The 21,388-nt window shown below is 45.5% G+C and overlaps 1 protein-coding gene and 1 non-coding gene across 2 annotated transcripts in view; one reads left to right on the plus strand and one right to left on the minus strand.

The window, feature by feature from the left end:
* Window positions 1-21,388, plus strand: part of ASIC2 (acid sensing ion channel subunit 2) — a 543,783-nt gene that overhangs the window by 269,784 nt on the left and 252,611 nt on the right. The window lies entirely within an intron of this gene.
* On the minus strand, window positions 16,753-16,824 carry TRNAA-AGC (transfer RNA alanine (anticodon AGC)). The gene has a single exon. It is a non-coding gene; the product is annotated as a tRNA-Ala (tRNA).

Raw genomic sequence — 21,388 nt, forward strand, 5'->3', positions numbered from 1 at the left:
GAGCGGCATCCAGGGGTGAGAGAGGAAGGCACGGGGTCCAGGGGGCTGAAAGTTGCTGCTGCTACTGCTGCTGCCACAAGGGCCAAACAGAGGCTTCTTCCCGGTGGGGAGTTGACCCGGGAGCTGAAATACATGGGCAAACACTCGTGGCTGCTGCGAGGCTTCAAATTAAATTGGGACAAAGCAAGACTTCGAAGATCTGGGGAAGTCGCAGAGGGAGGGAGGTTGATCCCGCATGTGGGAGACGAGCATGTGTGTTCACTAGGGAAATTCACTATAGTCGTGGAAGAATCACAGGACAAAACAGCCATGCGTTTTCGACCTTAGTGTGTCCCGTCTGGCATTGACTAAAACCCAGGTCTTTCCTATCGTGGCTCTGACTCTGTGGATTTGGCTCCCTGGAGATCTTCAGGAGGCACAGCAAGGCCTGCTTGTTTGCCAGAACTTCTGAGGGGGTTCGAAAGGCAGGCATCTTTTAAGGGGGGGGGGGGAGATTTGCAGTTTGCTATTTTATTTCAGTTTTAACTGAAAATGCTGCCTGAGGAAAGCCAGAATATTTTTAATAAACAAGCAAACAAGATAAAATGGTTTTAAAAACCACAAAACACCATAAGTAATTAAATTAGTAAACCATTAAAAGGGAGCCAATAAAAAACCAGCGCATAAAAGCACACTTAAAAACCAGTACATAAAAGCGTATAAAAATCGAGCATAAAAACCATGTAAAATCCAAAGCATAAGACAGCAGCCTAAATCTTCCTCATAACAATCCTCAGATTACATGCAAATTGTAAAAAAAAAAAATCCAAAGATCAACCCCCATAGTTAAAAGCATGGGCAATAAGAAATGTTTTGGCCAGGGGCCAATGTGTTTTTGAGGAAACCAGCATAGATGCTTTTATATTTACGTTCATTGAGAGCATGTTTCTAACACTGAATTAGAAGCAGAACGATTAAAATGCTGTGCTGTGTTGTGTTTCAAGGCAGAGCAGCTGGCTTAAGACTTTCTTCTTTTGGTACATTTCCAGCTAAGCCAAGTCTGTAACATCTGCTCACAAAATCTTGTGCCTGAACTAGAGTTGCCATCAACCTCTACAAATCCAGGGCAGTTTTTTTTTTTTAACCAGATTTTATGGTGCATCTGTTTCACACCGGACTGTTAGGGGCCACACTCTTTGAAATGGATTTAGATTGGGTCTTTAAAGGCCCCCAGTGCGTTCCCACCTTCCCTGGTGTGCCTCAGCATCCATTTCCAATCCATTCAGAGCAAATTTCTAACAACCTGCTAGAAGCAAAACCATGAAGATGCTGTTTTGTGTCATGGTTGAAGACAAGATGTCTGATTTTAAGCTTGTTTTCTCCTCTGTTGCATCGCTGTTTAAATTGCTTCAGGGATACAAGGGGGTTTGTGACGTCACAGTCATCAGCCAGTAGGCAGGAGCTTGCCACAGGCCGATCTTCCCTATTCGAGCTCGATCAGAATGAAAACCTACAGAACTGGATTTTTTTCAACAAGTTGCCTTGGGGGCCCGGGGGGAATAAGTATACCTGTTTGCAGAGCATCAAACTCTTTCTGCTACTCTTAGGGCAGTACAATTGTACATAGGATGATAGTTTGAGTGTCATTTGTGAAAACATCTGAAAGAATGGAAAATGTCTTGGGTATTCTAAACAACAGTACTACAGCAAAGCATCCATCTGTCTGGGTAAAAAAAGGAGTTTTTTGGGGGGAAACACTTCAGATAATTTTTACCCACGGTTCCATTTACAGTGCCAGCCTAAGCAGGTCTACTCAGAATTCTGCTGAAGTCAACTCAATGGGGCTTACTCCCACGAAAGTGTTTTTAGGATTGCACTGTTAAATGTGGTTAAGTGCTATTTTATTGTAATGCTGTACTTGTTTAGACTGACTTTTATTGTAAGCTGCTTTGGGACCTGTTCTGTGGTAGAAAGGCAGAATAAAAGCATTTTTAAAAAAAGTTATTTAAAAGGATATCTCATGAAACAGAGTTGCCAATTCCAGGTTGGGAAATTCCTGGAAATGAAGGGGTGGAGCCAGGGGAGGATGGGTTTGGGGTGGGGAGTGATATCAACAGGGCATAATGACCCTCCAAAGCAGCCATTTTCTTCAGGGGAACTGATTTCGATAGTCTGGAGATTAGTTGTAATTCTGGGAGATGTCCAGGCCCCACCTGCATGGCAACCCTATTCATAGCTCCCTGCCCCCATGCTATATAGGCTAAATCACAAAAATACAGTGCCAGAATGTCCTGTATGGTGGTGAAGCTGTGAACTGCCTAGGGTTTCCAGGTCCCTCCTGGCCCCCGGCGGGGAATGGAGGTTGAGAAACTCCTAGAGATGGAGCCTAGGGAGGACAAGGACCACATTGGGGCACAATACCATAGAGTCCACCCTCCAAAGCATCCATTTTCTCCGGGGGGATTGCTTTCGTAATCTGGAGATGAGCTGTAATTCTGGGGATCTCCAGGTCCCACCTGGAGGCTGGCATCTTTAGAATTGCCTCCAATGAAAAGTATTGTGCTTCAGGCACGTAACTGGGGGAAGGAGCACCTGGGGTAGGGAGAAGGGAGGGGGTGTGCCCTGTGTGTTTGCATGAGCGTGCATGCATGCACTTGAGCAGGGCTCTGGTGGCCCCAGGAGTGAAGACAAATGCGCTGGGCAGGGCAGCCACCCCTGCAGAAACAGAGAGGGAGAGCAGTGGCTGTACCCGGCCAAGCCGCACACACACCTGCCTTGGACTGGCCACCATGGGGGGGCGGTGTTGGTGAGGGGGCAAAAAGCCCTGGCAGGCCGCTGCCCTTCAGGTCAGGAGCCCTGATTTGGAGGGAGCTGGACGGAGCGCCAAGATCTGGCAGGCAAGAGAGCCAACGCCGGGAGGGACTGTTCCCACTACTGCAGGCACTCTCCTCCCCATGCTTGTGCCGCCGCCCCCCCTCTCCTCATTTCCAGGACTGGACAAGCGGCAGCAGCTAGCATCAGTACGAGCTGAGGGCAGCTGGCAGCGCTCGCACCAACCAGGCCACGGGGTGGGCATCTGCGCCCATGCTAGCAGTGCTCCTGTTCTCTGGATGCCTGCCCTGGTGCCCCCTCTCCTCACGCCCAGGGCAAGTGCCCCACCAGACCCCCCCCCCAAGGTCCAGCCCTGCTGTGCTTGAGTTTAAATTGAGTGATACAAGTTGGGGGGCTTGGCAGGAATCATGAGGAGGGGGGAACAGTATGGAAATCCTCTGCACACCTCTGCCCCTCCAGGATCCTAGAAATTCTCAGGTTCTTGAGCAGACAAATTTCCTCTTCCTTTCCTTTCCCTCCTTTATCTGACTCTCAGCATTCCATGTCTTCTGAAATATACTCAGCCCTTATCAAACCATTTTGGATTGATCTGTAAGCAGAATTCCCTACTTGGTCCCTACTTGGAGTTGTAATAGCAGGAGATCTCCAGCTAGTATCTGGAGGTTGGCAACCCTACCAGGCCCCCTGTAGGGTTGCCAGCTCCAGGTTGGGAAATGCCAAATCTCCAGGTTGGGAGATTTTGGGGGTGGAGCTGAGGAGGATGGGGTTTAGGCGAGAGGACAGACTTCAATGGGGTATAATGCCATAGAGTCCATCTTCCAAAGTGGCCATTTTCTCGAGGTGAGCTGACTTCTGTTGCCTGGAGATCAGTTGTAACAGCGGGAGATCTGCAGCTACCTCCTGGAGGTTGGCAACCCTACCACCAATAGAACCCTACATCAGTAATTCAAAATCAGGGATTTAGAATTAGACAGACTGGTTTCCAGGTAGGTTTGAACTTCTTTCCCTCCGATTTTAGAAATTAAACATCCCCCTTTACAATCTCCCATCTGCCTCACTTGATCTGACCCCCCACCTCAAGGGCTGCAGGATGGAGTCTTGAAACAGAAAATGCAATCAGTGCCTTTGTTATCCAGGGGACTCCTTTTCCCGTCAGGCAAAACAAATAAACCAGTGCAATTAAAGTCAGAATACGAACCCAGGGATTTTCGACAATAAAACTTTTGTGTGTGAACTTGGGAAGGTTTACAACGGGAAAAAACAAGCAGTCATTAAAATGCAGTGTAAGGGAGTTACGGTGGGGCCATTTCATTGTGCAGAGAAAAATGAAATTTTACTTCCATGTTGGACACAGCTTCCTTCTTCCACCATCACGAGTGCTGTCAACACAGAATATTAGGTTTAGGAGGGACCAAAAAATCTACTGAGAGCTTGGCTAGATGTTACAATCCTCATTTCAAAAATAGCCAAGTAAAAACCAGCCTCTGACTGCTGAGAATTCTGAAACGCTCCTGGAGACAACCTGTAAAGGAGAGGGGCCTTGGTTCAGTAGTAGAACCCCTGCTTTGCATGCTTAGGCTGACCATACGTACCGTTTTGGACAAGACAGTCCCGTTTTTATCATATTTCCTGGTTGTCCTGTCTTTTTAATTAAAATGTCAATTTTGTCCCTTTTTGCACCTCATTACACTTCCAACGTTTGTTTCCTTCAGTTCTGACATTTCTTATGCTGCATGCAGGCATGGCTGGGTAAATTCTCATAGAAAAAGTGCTCCGATTGGGTTACATTAATATCACATAACCCTAGGGTCGCCAGGTGCCCCTGGTGGTGGGCAAACCCCCGGCCATTTACCCCCCTACCCGCCGACCACCTGAGAGTGCATACGGCAAGTGGCACTTCTGGTTTAGAACCAGAGGGGCCTTTACCTCTTAGTTTGAGTGGTAAAGGGACACTTTATCACTCAAACTAAGAGGTAAAGGCACCTTGCGAGGAAGCCTCCCGCCAGAGGAGAGGAGGCACCTGGCAACTCTACATAACCCCAGTCCCGTTTTTGCCATCCCAATGTCCCGTTTTCATCTCAAGGAAATATGGTCAACCTACGCATGCTGGAAATCCCCGCGTTCAATCCTTAGCGCATTCAGTTAAAGTATCTTAGGCAGCAATTTTGGAAAAGATCGTTCTGTTACACAAATAAACAGTAGTTCAGCCACAAAATGATCCAAACAAAGTATAAAGAACAAAGTACGTGGCTGTAAGGCATATGCAATTAATATCATTTGAATAATTTATTGGAACACTTTAACACCAAGGATATATATAACTGGTTACATAGAAATCAAATGTCCTCCTTTGTTCTGTGAACCTTCTTTGAGATAAATTTCTAACATAGATGAATTCTTGACAAGTAATTAAAAGTCCTTTTCCTGTTCAGTATTTTTTCCCTTCTCCGTACTGTAATCCTCCTCAAAGATCAATCCTTTGGGAATGACCAATAAACTTTGTTATCTTTCAGTAGGCTGCCAGCTCTCTTCCTGTTTCGAACAAATCTTCATAAGAATATTTCTCCATTGTCCTTAGTAAAACGCTTCAATGCATAACCAACATTCAAATAATGTATGTTAGAAATTTATCTCAAAGATGGTTCACAGAACAAAGGAGGACTTTTGATTTCTTTGTAACCAGTGATATATATCCTTGGTGTTAATGTGTTCCAATACATTATTCAAAAGATCTTTCTGTACCAGACAGTTGTTGCCAATCAGAGTAGACCATTCTGAACCAAATGAACCCATGGCCTGGCTTGGTATATTTGTGTAAAGTGCCGTCAAGTTGCAGCCGACTTATGGCGACCTCTTTTTTGGGTTTTCATGGCAAGAGACTAACAGAGGTGGTTTGCCAGTGCCTTCCTCTGCATAGCAACCCTGGTATTCCTTGGTGGTCTTCCATCCAAATACTAACCAGGGCTGACCGGCTTGGTATATAGGCAGCTTTATAAGTGCAGAATGTTGGAGGTCAGTGACACCTTTGGGGATGGTCTTTGATCCAGATGTCTAGGATCCCAGACACCCTGGCTCAGCAAGCCCGTCCCCCCACTAGAATGCCAGCTGTAGCTAGAGATGGGTGATCTCTGTCCAGTTCATCACTATCAGTATTTCTTTACTTCCTTCCCTCAGTGCATTCTGAAAATTGTAGTTTCTAAAATGTCTGACATTGATGACTCGAGACTATTAAGTCAAGATCTTAAAATCACCTAACTTTGCCACTGTTGGAGAGAATCATAGATAAATACAGGGAAGCCAAAATCCCTGTACGTCTTCCTTCATTCCCTGTTTATCTTAGCATTACTTTGCTGACTTGTATGTTAGGGAACGAGAGAGAGAAGGAAACAGAGATAGGATACTCAGAGGTAAGTTATGGATGGAGAAAGATGGCCAGAGATTTTATAATCCCTCCGGCCTTCTCTGCTTGTATCTGGAGGAGTTTAAGAATTGTCTGCAATCAGGGCTTGGCTAGGCTTACCAGCTTCCCATAGGTAGTGGGAGATCTCCCACCACCCTGCTCCGTTTTCTGCCAATGACTGAAGTGTAGACAAGAGGAAATTGATACAAAATATGGGTGTGCTCCAGTGCTCATGTCACATCCTACAGCCCACCCCCATCAAGTCAGAAGTGATGTCAGGGCTTCAGTCTCCACACCAAAAGTAGGGTTGCAAGGTCCCTCTTTGCCACCGGCGGGAGATTTTTAGGGCGGAGCCTGAGGAGGGAGGGGTTTGGGGAGGGGAGGGACTTCGATGCGATAGAGTCCAATTGCCAAAGCGGCCATTTTCTCCAGGTGAACTGACCTCTATCAGCTGGAGATCAGTTGTAATAGCAGGAGATCTCCAGCTAGTACTTGGAGGTTGGCAACCCTACCCAAAAGGCTTCTGGGGGGTTGCTGGCTGTGATCTGACACAACCTAAGCCTGGCTCAAGTGTGGCTGCTTCTGTTGTAAATGCAGCAAGTTGCTGGGTCTTATACCTCTCCATTTGGACCACAGATCAGCACAAACAGTCCTGACCAAAGGCAGAGTTCAGCTGTGCAGCAAAGGGTACCTCAAGAAGAAATGGTCTTAGATCCCTCTGTAAGGCAGTGAAAGTATCCTTTATAAATGTGTGCAAATCAGTCTGGAAACATTGCAGCCACAAAATGTGTGTGTAAGTGCCATCAAGTCACTTCCAATTCATGGTGACCTTATGAATCAGTGTCCTCCAAAAGGTCCTATTGTCAACAGCCTTGCTCAGGTCTTGCAAACTGAGGGCCGTGGATTCCTTTACAGAGTCAATCCATCTCTTGTTGGGTCTTCCTCTTTTCCTGCTGGCTTACACTTTTCCTAGTATTGTTGTCTTTTCTAGTGACTCTTGTCTTCTCATAATGTGACCAAAGTATGATAGCCTCAGTTTCGTCATTTTAGCTTCTGGGGAGAGTTCAGTCTAGATTTGACCTAGAACCATTTATTTGTCTTTTTGGCAGTCCACGGTATCTGTAATACTCTCCTCCAACACCACATTTCAAAGAAATCTACTTTCTTCCTGTCAGCTTTCTTCGTTATCCAGCTTTCACACCTATACATAGTAGTAGGGAATACTATGACATTAACTTAATTTTGGTTGCCAGTGACACATCCTTAAAGTTAAGAATCTTTTCTAGCTCCTTCATGGCTGCCCTTCTCAGCCTCTATCTCTTTCTGATTTCTTGGCTGCAGTCTCCCTTTTGGTTGATGTTGGGGCAAAAAAATAGAAAGTCTTGAACAATTTAAATTTCCTCATTGCTCATCTTAAAGTCCAGTAATTCCCCAGTAGTCATTACTTTTGTTTTCTTGATGTTCAGCTGTAGTCCTGCTTTGGTACTTTCTCCTTTAACTTTCAGCAGTAGTCATTTCAAGTCTTTGTTATTTTCTGCCGGTAATGTGGCAGACGCCCCGTGGCACAGAGTGGTAAGCTGCAGTACTGCAGTTCAAGCTCTGCTCACAACTTGAGTTCGATCCCAACAGAAGTCGGTTTCAAGTAGCTGGCTCAAGGTTGACTCAGCCTTCCATCCTTCCGAGGTCGGTCAAATGAGGACCCAGCTTGCTGGGGGTCAAGGGAAGGTGACTGGGGAAGGCACTGGCAAACCACCCCATAAACAAGGTCTGCCTAGGAAACGTCGGGATGTGATTTCCCCCCATGGGTCAGGAATGACCCGGTGCTTGCACTGGGGACCTTTACCTTTAATGTGGTATCATCAGTGTATCTCAAATAGTTGATGTCCCTCCCCACAATTTTTACTTCACCTTCTAAATCTAATCCGGCTCTCTTTATGATATGTTCTGCATGCAGATTGAAGAGATAGGGAGATAAAAGGCACCCTTTTCTGACACCTTTGCCAATTGGAAACCATTCCGTTTCTTCATATTTTCTGTCCTAACAGTAGCCTCTTACCCTGAATACAGGTTGTGCATCAAAACAATCAGATGCTGTAGCACACCCATTTCCTTTAAAACCAGCCATAACTTTTCATGATCCACACAGTCAAAAGCTTTGCTGTAATCTGTGAAACTGATTTTCTTCTGAAATTCTCTCATATGCTCCAGTAACCAACATAAATTTGCAATACGATCTCTAGTGCCTCTTCCTTTTCTGAACCCAGCTTGAACATCAGGCATTTCTCGTTCCATATATGGTAACAGCCTTTGCTGTAAGATTTTGAGCTTCACTTTTTCCTTACATGAGAAATGAATGCGATGGTCCGACAGTTGCTGCAGTTTTCTTTTGGGGGAATTGGAATGTAAATTGATGATTTCCAGCCTGTGGGCCATTGTTTTGTTTTTCATATTTGTTGGCATATTCTTATTAATATTTTTATGGACTCTGTTTCTGTGGCTTGGAATACCTCTATTGATGCCCCATCTGTTCCTGGTGACTTGTTTCTCCCAATTGCTCTCAGTGCAGCTTTCACTTCACTTTCGAAAACTGTAGGTTCTCCTTCAAAAGATTTTTCTTGAAAGGAATCTGTCATCCTTTCATCTCTTCTGTATAGTTCTTCAGTATATTGTTCCCACCTTTTCTTTATTTTGTCCTGTTCAGTTAATGTATTTCCATGTTGATCTTTTAGCATGGCTAACCATGCTTTAAATTTCTCTTTGATTTCTTGGATATTGTGGAACAGATCTCTTGTTCTTCCTTTTTTGTTGTTCTCTTATATTTCTTTACTAATTATTATAATAGTTCTCTTTGTCCTGTGTGCGAGTCACTAGAACTTCCTATTCTGAATTTGAGAAATGCTCACAGCTTGCTTTGAAACCTGGTTTTGAGGGGTGTCTTGATTTTAAAAAGGCTTTTAAAAAGTCTTGTAATAACTTTTAGCCAGCAATGTTACATTTTGATTTGGCAACCTGAGTACTACATGAGAACTACAAAATGCAAAGCGAGCTTCTGAGCATGCACCGAGTGCCTTTTGCCACTGCTTAGTAGCTTACACATTTCAGAGCATGCATTTCAGGATTCAAGTTGTAGAGTACAAAAATGTTAGTTTCCTCCATATTAAATGTATATCTTTCTTCTTTATCTTCAATATTATTTTCCTTCCTGGTGACCGAAGTGAGTCATTGTCTACATCAGCCTATGTGAGACTATTTGTGGACCCAAAAACCTACATAGGGTGGATGTAAAGATTCCATTCCATTAATGGCAAAGCCTATCTCCCATGCAAAAAGCTTTCCACCATGGAAAATATTCCTTCTGCTGAAGCAATCCTCCTTGCCCTTGGAGGAAGGTTCCACCATTAGCGGAATATAATCTTTTTATTCCCTCCCAGAACCATTTTGGAAGGAAGTGAGTCATGGCCTTAAATTAGTCCCAGGTCCAAGCCATCCTTTACCATCCATAAAATAATTTTAGGACATATATTGGCTTCTTGGGTTTCCTCTTTCATAAATGAAGCAGAAATTACGGTTTGCCTGAACATCTTTAATAGCCAGAATTGTATTGCAGAATTACCAAGCTACATTCATGGCAGAAATAAATCAGAGGATTGTGCAATTGTTGGATCTGACTGTTAAAGAACAAATTGCTTCTAATAGAAGAAACCAGTGAAGATAAATATGATTTAATATGGCAGCCATTCTTTGAATTATATGCAATATAATGAGGTAAGATTTATGGAATGACCGCTTTTTAAAATCTGCTGTATTTTGTTCCTTTTGTATAAGCGATAAGACCTGGTGAGCATCTCCTTTGTTTCTCTATATTAGAATACCAATGTTTTATCCATGATTGGCTTTTGAAAAACCAGTCCACATTATATAATTAAAAAAATATGCCTTCAAAGCAGCAACTCAATGGGTTGCTTGTGAGATACCACAGAGGAGAATTCAGGTAATCCATGGTCTTTGGGACTACCTGCAAGATGGAAACCTGTATATTTAAAAAGACCTCTCCAAATGGATTTTTCTTTTTTAAAAAAATCTGGCATGAAAGGAACGGAGACAAAAATGGGGCTCTTGAAAAGACAAATACTCTTTTCATCCCTATCATCACCCCCTAGGGTTGCCAATAAGGTTCCCAAATGCCATTTTACTGCAGGCAATTGCCCACCAATTAACCAGGCTGCCCTCCACCCCTCAGCTGGTCGGCGGGTGGAAGCAGGCCAGCTGAGAGGGGGATGGCGATCCGCACGCACAGCACGATGATGTTTACACTGGGAGTGCCAGCATCACGATGGGGATGCTCTAGCACTCTCCCCCCAAATGTCTATGGTTTCCATAGAGTTTTTGGAGGAATGTGATAGAACGTCCTGCATGATGTCGGCTGGAAGTGACATCATCACTCCACACACTTGGGTCGCCGCCCCCAGCCCAGCCCCCATGAAGTTCTCGCTGGTGGCATGGGGTGACCTGGCAACCCTAGTTGCTGACCTCCAGGTGGCACTTGGAAATCTCTCTCTATTACAGTTGACCAAGATCAATTCCCCTGGAGCAAATGGCTGCTTTAGAGGGTAGAGTCTATGGCTTATACCCTGCTGAGGGTATAAGCCCAAACCCCCCCTTCCCAGGCTCCACCCCCAAATCTCCAGGAATTTCCCAACCCAGAGCTGGCAACCCTATCACACCCTCCCTTGACAAGACTCATTTGCAGTCCCAGTTTGGTTACACCTCTGCTGTCTCCACCACTATCCCTCCAACACATTGGTGACAAAGTACAAACACCCCAGCGTTTGTGCTGGGCCACCTCACAGCCCCTGCTGCAACCCCTGCTTTCTTCCTTCACAGCTGAGCTTCAGATGAAGGGATACTGCAGCTCCTCTGTGAAGTGGGGGGGAAAGCCCATTGAATGACTGGGGGTGTGTGGAACTGAGCTCTGCCCCTTTCCCAGATGGGCTGTGAGTAGAACACCCACTCAAATGCTCCGCCCATTGCCACCTGCACTTTCTCCTTTGGGGAGAAGTGAGGGCAGAACCACATTTCCAGACCCACTGGGTGGCAGGTGCTTGCCCCCCATCTGCCGATCTTGATAAGCTCAGGGCTGGCTTCCCTGATACAGGCACAAGGCAAGCTGCATTCCATGTGGAGAAAAATCGCTGCGTGCATGCAAGCAGCCCTGGTTTAGAAGAAGAAGAAGAGTTGGTTTTTATATGCCGACTTTCTCTACTACTTAAGGGAGACTCAAACTGGCTTACAATCACCTTCCCTCCCCCTCCCCATAACAGACACCCTGGGAGGTAGGTGGGGCTGAGAGAGCTCTAACAGAGCTGTGACTTGCCCCAGGTCACCCAGCTGGCTTTATGCGTAAGAGTGGGGAAACAAATCCAGTTCACCAGATTAGCCTCCACCACTCACGTGGAGGGGTGGGGAATCAAACCGTGTTCTCCAGATCAGAGTCCACCACGCCAAACCACTGCTCTTAACCACTATACCATGCCTAGAAGCACAGCAGTTATTTCTGCCTCCCAAATCTATCTCTGGTTCTGTTGTCAAAGTTGTACCTTGGAAGGAAATGGTCAATTTTGGATTCTGATCCATGCTGGGGCGGGCTGGGACTGATGCAAAGTTTTGGCATATTCGATTAGAGCCACACAGCTCTCCCTTCTGCGTGTCTGTCTGGGGCTGTGAGCTTCGCGTGCCTTTCCCTGGGCCTTGTACAGAATTAGATCCATATCAGCTCACAGCTGGTGTTTTGCCAAATGGGCAGGCAGTTTCAGATCCAAATGCACACTAGCCATATAATTACTCTCCGTTGCGCCTTTCCTTTCCTTTCTTTTTTTCTTTTGCAATTTGCTTGCTAATTATTTGAAAAGATCTTTAACCCAGTGGTTTCCATTCATCTTAAAATAATTATAAGTTAGTCCTTGTTAATTTAACATTGGGGATTTAAAAAAAAACTTGTTCTAATGTGCTTCTTTCTAATGTAGAGGAAATGACACACACACACACACACTGTATCAGAAAACCATGTTGACTCAAGACATGACAAGTTCTTTTTCCAAAAAGATGATACTCTTTCCCAGCAGGCTGGAAGGCAAATAGTAGAAATGGAATTAAGCTTTGTTTAAATGCTACCAAATGTTGGAAATTTGACTATTTTGTACGACATTGTAAGGGCTGGTGATCTGGAGTCAGTCAGATAAGATGGCTAACAGCTCCTTCTTCTGGCTAGCTGCTCTGAACAGGTATGAGCTGCTTCTAGGGGAAAAAAAATCTTAAACCACAGTTCTTGCACTTCTCAATGTACACGTTTGTCCTATTCCGTCCAAAGAATAATACATAAACACTGGCATGTGGCTAAGCATATACTTGGATGTAATGATTTCCCCTTTATTGGTTTTAGAAGAACTAAGAATTTTAGGGATGTTTTCAGTCATTCCGATATCAGTCACATGACAACAATAAGAGAATTGGACTGAGGTCATTATAAATGTGGAGGATGTTCAGTTTGTTCTCCTTCTTGTGAGATAAAATGTTTTGAACATCCACAGGATCACCACAAGTTTGAGTTGACCCTTTTCTCTGTTACTCTAAACATTTCGTATATGTTACGTCCATATGGCTTAATTTACATGGGAATGAGCCAACGTGGTGTAGTGGTTAAGAGCAGTGGTTTGCAGCGGTGGACTCTAATATGGAGAACCGGGTTTGATTCCCCCCTCCTCCACATGAGCCTCAGACGCTTATCTGGTGAACCGGGTAGGTTTCTCCACTCCTGCACATGAAGCCAGCTGGGTGACCTTGGGCTAGTCATAGCTCTCTTAGAGCTCTCTTGGCCCCAGCTACCTCACAGGGTGTCTGTTGTGGGGAGGGGAAGGGAAACCAGTTTGATTCTTTCTTAAGTGGTAGAGAAAGTCGGCATATAAAAACTAACTCTTCTTCTTCTTCTACCCACTTTATCGGAAATATATAATTGAATATCAGTCAAACGGAAGCACACTTGTTGCCCAATTTGTAGGGAAAGGACATACATGTACAGATTTGTATGGGTTTTTTTTGTCATTGAATAAATTATTTCACATCCTTGTAATAGAGTGGATTTCCCATATATTGTTGTTAAGCAAGGAGGGGGAATGGATTTACTGCAGGGGTGGGGAACCTTTTTTCCGCCAAGGGCCATTTGGATATTTATAACATCATTCGCGGGCCATACAAAATTATCAACTTAAAAATTAGCCGCCCAAGCAGGCAGCTGCCCTGAATGACACCCATGGGCAAGTAGGCAGGCATCCAACCGGTGGCGCACTCGCCCACCTGGTGGCACAAGATGGTCTGTTGCACCAGCTGAGCGTAGCCGTCCAGCCGCACACCGGAGTTGCTCCTGCTCTGCACAGTCAGGGCCGGATTCTACAGCCGGCTCCTGCTACCTCTGCCTGCAGGGATGAAATGAGGACACACTGGCTAAGAACTCCCCCCCTCCGCACATTCTGGCCCTGCCCCCTTTAACCCCTCCATTGTCGCCACTTCTGCCCCCAGCCTTCTTGTAGTACAGAGGGAATACGTTTCTCCATGGCCCAGGTGGGAAAGGGTTAACACAGTTTCTTTGGCGGTCATAGCAGCTCCATAGCTGACGACTCTTCTGCAAGGGGGGAAAAGGTTCCTTTTCTCAGCAAAACAAACTCACATCTGCCTTGAATGGAGGCTATTCCTGTCCGTGGGAGGGGGTTGATCACCAGTCATAGATCCTTCTGAACTAGAGATCTGCTAGGACCCACGAAGGGCCAGACCAAATGAGTTCGCGGGCCTTAAAAGGCCCCCGGGCCTGATGTTCCCTGATTTACAGGCTTAACAGTGCAATCCTATGGAGAGTTACTCCAGTCTAAGCCCACTAACTTCAATGAGCTTAGACTGGAGTAACTCACCATAGGATTGCTCTTCAAGTCTTCCATGACATGCAGCCTCAATTCTGATGTGGATTTAGCCTGGTGGTTTTTTTTTAAAATCAACCATATACATTAGCCACATTCCTAGATGAGGAATATAGCACATTAGCAAATTTACTATTGTCTTTTCCCCTATCTAATCTTGGTTTTCTCTTTGATCCCAATTTTTGTCTGTATTTATGTATGATACATTTATTGGTGGTGTTCCCTTTTCCCTTCAAATTACGTAGCTTTTAGTACGTCCCTTTAAATGATTGCTTTTCCCATTTCAGTGGCGTTCAGTAAGATCTCTAGTACCGCTGCAGTGAGTTATGTTGATCACCCAGTTTGTTATCATCTCTAATTCACCCTTTAAATTCACTTTACACTTTTTTAGGCTGTAATGGAGAGCTTTATTTCACTGGCTGGTGTTAGCAGTCTCCAAGCAGACAACTATATAGGTACATCATCCCTGAGTATGAATGAACTTTAATGTCTTATTATATTGATAGAATATATTATCGTTCCCTATGCTTTGCAGGGATTCCTGATTTAGAAGAAGACGAGTTGGTTTTTATATGCCGACTCTCTCTACCACTTAAGGAAGAATCAAACCAGCTTACTTCTCTCCAGGATCAGAGGAGCATGCCTATTACCTTAGGTGCTGTGGAACAAAGGCAGGATGGTGCTGCTGCAGTCCTCTTGTTTGGGGGCTTCCTGGAGGCACCTGTTTGGCCCCTGAGTGAACATACTGCTGCCCTTGATGGGCCTTGGTCTGATCCAGCCGGGCTTTTCTTATGTTCTTACAATCATCTTCCCTTCCCCTCCCCACAACAGACACCCTGTGAGGCAGGTGAGGCTGAGAGAGCTCTAAGAGAATTGTGACTAGCTCAAGGTCACCCAGCTGGCTTCATGTGTAGGAGTGGGGAAACCAATCCAGTTCACCAGATTAGCCTCCGCCGCTCATGTGGAGGAGTGGGGACTCAAACCCGGTTCTCCAGATCAGGGTCCACCGCTCCAAACCATTGCTCTTAACCACTACTCCACGCTGGCTCTAGATGTCAGGATATGTTTGAAAGAAGTTTCTCTGCTGTGGTTGACTCCTGCCTCTATACAAGGGAGCTGAGGCTCTTTGGAACTTCAGTGAATTTTTGTAGCTGGGTGTAAATTCAGGCTGGGTGTTAAATATGGAATGTTTAATTGTGTATCAGCTTTAGAGGTTTAGCATTATTAAATGACAAGGAAATGTTTTAAACGGCATCTGTGCTAAATAAGGCTGGTCGAAAGGGAGGGAGTTCAGATCTCTGAATCCTCCGTGGCGTCTAGTGCAGTGACACAACTGATCCTGGAGAAAGTGGCAGGAGCCCTGGGGAGAATTCTTTTTTCTTTGTGAAGCTCCTTAAACCCTTTATTGTGAAGGCTGAAAAAGAGGGGAGTAGTCCTGTAGTCACTTTGATTGTGGAACCTAGCTGCCAATGTACTTGAAGCCTAGATAAGGTCACTTGACCACACCATTTCCTAATCCTGCTCCAGGGTTCTTCAATGATGGTGCTACAGTAGGGTTGCCAACTCCACAATGGGAAATACGTGGAGATTTTGAGGGTGGAGCCTTAGGGGGTGGGGTTTGGGGAGTGGAGGGACTTCATTGGGGTATAATGCTGCAGAACCCACTTCCTAAAGCAGCCATTTTCTCCAGATGAACAGATCTCTGTCGCCTGGAGATGTAATGGTGGGAGATCTCCAGCTACAACCTGGAGGTTGGCAACCCTACACTACAGATATGTTCTTGGGGTTTACCTGCATTGAAGCAAAATATGTCTACTTAAACTTCATGTATTTTGAGCTTTACATACCCTTCTAAAACAATCAAGCTGCAAATTTTTCTTGACAGACTTAAAGGATTAATTAATCAAATAGATTACTCTTACACTGTGTCTTTTAAAAATTAAAAGAAAAAACTTAGCCCTGACAACACAATAATAAGCTTTGAAGGGATATGTTGCGATATATTTACATACAAATGTTTGCAAAATGGTTGAGTTTGGTATTGGACTGGGTTTAAAAACAGAAGACCACTTCCTGCATGGCTTTTGCTTAAAAACATCCCCTGGCTTTATTTGGTTCCTTGTTGCCTACCCAGATGCCTTCAGCATGGTGTGGAGACTATGGCCCTTTCCAGAGTCAATGTCTACATGTACTGGGGGCCTGCCAACTGCGCATATCAGGAGCGTGTGGCACCTGTGTGGTGCCCACAATGCACAGTCACCATATTGCATAAATTGGACAATGGGTGGATTTTTCTTGGGTGAGCAGCTTTTGTACACGTGAAACAGGAGCCTGGGTCAGTTGTGTGGCTCACGTGCTCCTGATACATGCAGATGGGAGGCTCCCAGCAAACCTGGACATATTGTCCGAAGAGGAGTCCTTGACATTGATCCTGAAGGCCTCCATGAACACATGAAGCTGCCTTATACTGAATCAGACCCTTGGTCCATTGAAGTCAGTATTGTCTTACTCAGGCCGGCAGCAGCTCTCCAGGGTCTCAGGCAGGGGTCTTTCACCTACCTGCATAGTCCCTTTAACTGGAGATGCCAGGGATGGAACCTGGGGCCTTCTGCATGCTAAGCAGATGCTCTACCACTGAGCCACAGCCCCTCCCTAGTCATGTACAGCCTAGCAAGACTAAGGGGTGTCTCTGGGTCATTCAGTGTCTAAAAACAAAGAAATAAACCAGCAAATCCAGACCAGAGAGTGTCACACATAGTCCCAAAGAAAACCTGCTAAGATAGGAGTGCCAGATGACTCACACAGGTGAACTGACCCTGAAAGGGAGATCAGATTCAGCCGGGTGCAGGCAGGTTACTGAATTAATCTCCCAAAAGGAGATTGACACCCTGAGGTCTCCAGCACATGGAGAGGCTGATCGTACTATCTGTCACATTTTTACCCTGACCTTTCTCTGAGGAGCGCAGGTACATTTGCTGTGCTGTCCTTGTAGTAACATTGTGAAGCAGAGTAGATTGAGAGAGAGTGACTGGCCCAAGGTCACCCAGAAAGCTCCGTGACTGAGTGGGCAGTGAACCCAAGTATGTCCAATCCCAGTCTGATGTGCTAACCACTACACCACGCTGTCTCAAGTTAAATGGGCTGGGCAGCTTGTTTGTTCCCAGTCTGTTGGGAGATTAATCTGATTGCCATTTATAGTAGGTTCACTTGTGTGAATCATCTGTGGCACTGTTATCTTAGCAGCTTCCCTTGAGGGCACACTTGGTGGCTGTTGGTGGCATCCTCTGGTCTAGACTTGGCATTTTTCTTCTTTTTTAAGGCCTTTAGTTTTTTTTAGTCATTTAATTGTAAACGCTGGACTGCAGCTGGTAAAATCTGTAGCACTCATAAGAACATAAGAAAAGCCATGCTGGATCAGATCAAGGTCCATCAAATCCAGCAGCCTGTTCACACAGAGGCCAACCAGGTGCCTCTAGGAAGCCCACAAATAAGACTACTGCAGCAGCATTGTCCTGCCTGTATTCCAAAGCACCTAATGTAACAGACATGCTCCTTTGATATTGAAGAGAATAGGTATGCATCATTTTGACTAGTAGCCATGGATAGCCCTATCCTCCATGAACATGTCCACTCCTCAAAGCCTTCCAAGTTGGCAGCCATCACCACATCCTGGAGCAGGGAGTTCCACAATTTACCTATGCATTGTGTAAAGAAATACTTCCTTTTATCCTATTTGTGCAGGCACCATGACAGGCTACACAGTAGCCAATCCCACACATGTTCAAAGCACAGAGCGCTAACCAAGCTGTTCCTCGCTCATTCTTGTCTGCACTGCAAAGTTGTGCTGGGAAATGCAGCCACAAGGCCATTCCCCTATGCCAGACAGTGTGAAAGTTCAGGAACTGATGACCAGGACCGAGTCAGTCTCTCCCTAAGCATTTGATGGTTGATTTAGGCAAGAGCTTGTTGTGCGCACAGTCCTGTCATAGAAGAACAAGACGGTCTCTGGATCCCTTCCAATGTTCTGATGTTTCGACAATCAGTTGATGCTATGACAATGACATTATGACAGCGAGTTCACCTTTTCAGTACATTTCGGCATGTCGAATTAGATTTATTAATGTCTTGGCATATCTGTTCAACACACACCATCAGCCCAGTGTGTGCTCTGGGATCACTGGTGAGAAAAAGAAGAAGAGTTGGTTTTTATATGTCAACTTTCTCTACCACTTAAGGGAGACTCAAACCGGCTTACAATCACCTTCCCTTCTCCTCCCCACAACAGACACCCTGTGAGGTAGGTGGGGCTGAGAGAGCTCTTAATAGAACTGTGACTAGCCCAAGGTCACCCAGCTGGCTTCATGTGTAGGAGTGGGGAAACAAATCTAGTTCACCAGATTAGCCTCTGCTGCTCATGTGTAGGAGTGGGGAATCAAACCCGATTCTCCAGATCAGAGTCCACTGCTCCAAACCACTGCTCTTAACCACTACACCACACTGGCTTGACACCACCGCTCTTAACCACTACACCACACTGACCGTAACTATTGACTTGATCATCACCTAACTGAGAGGCTGCCCAGTGCCCTTTGCAAGCTGCTCTGATCTTTTGGATGGGGGAACATGATATAGGTGCAACTAATTTGCTTGGCTGTACAAAACAGTCACAGTTCTATCCTCCAGGGTGCATTTCCCCTTTCTGATGCCATCTTATTATATATTTACCATTTAAGGTCCATTTAGGAGATTAACCTTTCCAAAACAACACTTCTTGAGATGGCTTAGTTTTCCTGTTTAAAATGCACCCCCTGCGGTGGTCTGAATCTTGTGCTTCTTAATCAATAACAAGCCAGAATGGTTACAAGCTGCTTCCTAAGAAATGGTCCGACATGCAGTATTACATGGTTAGGCCCCCATCCCTCTTGCTGTGAGCCAACTGGGTTCTTATTTTTTATATTTAAACATATAGCCTATCATATCTTAGGAACATAACAAAGGCCCTGCTGGATCTGACCAGTGGCCCATCGAGTCCAGCATCCTGTTTCACACAGCAGCCGACCAGTTACCCTGGAGGGCCAAAGAGGGCATAGAGGCCAAAGTCTCCCTCAGGTGTTGCCTCCCAGCACTGGGATGCAGAGCTTTACTGCCTCTAGATGTGGAGGTTCCCTTTAGTCATCATGGCTAATAGCCCTCCTCTCAATGAATTAGTCTACCATACTCCCCTTTTAAAGCCATCTTTGATAACTACATCCGCTGGCAGTGAATTCCACCATTTAATTATTTGTTGCGTAAAGATGTATTTCCTTTTGTCCATCCTGAATCTATTGAAGTGTCGGCGTGGGAATCAAGAGACTGTAAAAAAGACTTGTAGCGCTGAGATATAATAGATATAATAGCTCTGTGTGCTCTTTGTTAGTGGCAGTAGTGAATTCAAAATGATGTATTAATGCTTACAATGGAACAATATATACCCAGTGCTGGTATATATCTGGCAGCTGCTCCTCTTGTGGCTGGCATTGACAGGATCAGCCAGGACTTGAACCAAGGACCTTCTGATCTAGTGCTCCTTATGGTTAACCAGTCAAAGAAGCAGAGAGGAAGTTAAGAGGACAGTATCCAATAAAAGGGCCAACAGAAATGGGCATGGATTTTCCCCATGTTCCTCTCCTCTGCTGGAGGTCCTTTGGATCTTGGAAAGAGATCCAACAATAACCCAATCCTCACTGCAGCTCCTTATCTGTAGGCTGTATCCATATGAGGGGCTGTGGCTCAGTGGTACAGCATCTGCTTGGCATGCAGAAGGTCCCAAGTTCAATCCCCAGCATCTCCAGTTAAAGAGACTACACAAGTAGGTGATGTGAAAGACCTCAGTCTTAGACCCGGGAGAGCTGCTACTGGTCTGGATAGAAAATACTGACTTTGATGGACCAAGGGTCTGATTCATTATAAGGCAGCTTCATGTATGTTCATGTGGGTCTCTTGATCCCAGGAATAATCTTTCCTAAAGTTGAAATGGACTGCGGTGGGAGAGGGAAGAACTTGGGGAGGGGGACTTGTATTCAGCTGGTGGTTTGTTAGATGGAAGCCATCGTCTCTAGGTTCAGCCACTCCCATGGGTTCTTCTGAAACAGCCCTTGCTACAGATTCTTCCTTGTCAGGCATGGGGTTTACCCTTAAGACCTAACTTTCCCCTGCATTTCCTTCCATCCTGCCTGCTGCATCCCTTCCCTCCTGTTTCCTTCCCTCTTGGTTGCATAATTTGGCTTTGACCCTAGCCAATTAAAGACCTGATCCATTCTCGGGGAGAGAGAAAGAGATCAACGTTACTTGCAGCCTGAACTTTCTGGGAGCAATTATATGCTGCCATTGGCCCCGATCCCTTATTGATTCTCAGTGCTGTCATTCAAGGCCATGGCATGTGTGATGAATACACTGACAGGATTTGTTCCAGCTTAAGCTTTCATGAGTCAGGGCTTTGCTTTGTCAGGTGCATGAAGTGTACATTCATTTGGCAGATACATTTATGCCCAAAGTGCCAAACAGTGGAAGGGTGGGAGAGGGGAAGTTACTACCAGAAGGCACAGCTTCTCCTGGCATAGTTGTGTGGCGTTTTGTTGTAGGGCACAGAGGAGGGGAAATCCAATCCAAAGAGTAATCAATCCACTCAGAGTGCAGGTGGACCATTCCTAACTGTTGAGAGCCAGGATGGTGTAGTGGTTAAGAGCAGTGGTTTGGAGCGGTGGAGTCTGATCTGGAGAACTGGGTTTGATTCCCCACTCCTCCACATGAGCAGTGGAGGCTAATCTGGAGGACCAGGTTGGTTTTCCCACTCCTACACATGAAGCCAGCTGGGTGACCTTGAGCTAGTCACAGCTCTCTTAGAGCTCTCTCAGCCCCACCTACCTCCCAGGGTGTCTGTTGTGGGGAGGGGAAGGGAAGGTGATTGTAAGGCGGTTTGATTCTTCCTTAAGTGGTAGAGAAAGCTGGCATATACTGTAAAACCCAACTCTTCTTCTTCTTCTTCTTGAGGAACTGGCAAAGTAAGGTAGGGGTAAAAACCAGTTGGTGAGATGTTAATGTACCATTCATACATCTGACAAAGTAGACTTTAACCCACCAACGCTTGTGCTGGAATAAATTGTATGGGACTTTAAACAGGAGTTCACTAGCACTAAAGTTTTGCTACAGTGGACTGACAGGCCTACCACGCTAG

The sequence above is a fragment of the Euleptes europaea genome, chromosome 18 (genome assembly GCF_029931775.1).
Source record: "Euleptes europaea isolate rEulEur1 chromosome 18, rEulEur1.hap1, whole genome shotgun sequence".
Taxonomy (NCBI): Eukaryota; Metazoa; Chordata; class Lepidosauria; order Squamata; family Sphaerodactylidae; genus Euleptes; species Euleptes europaea.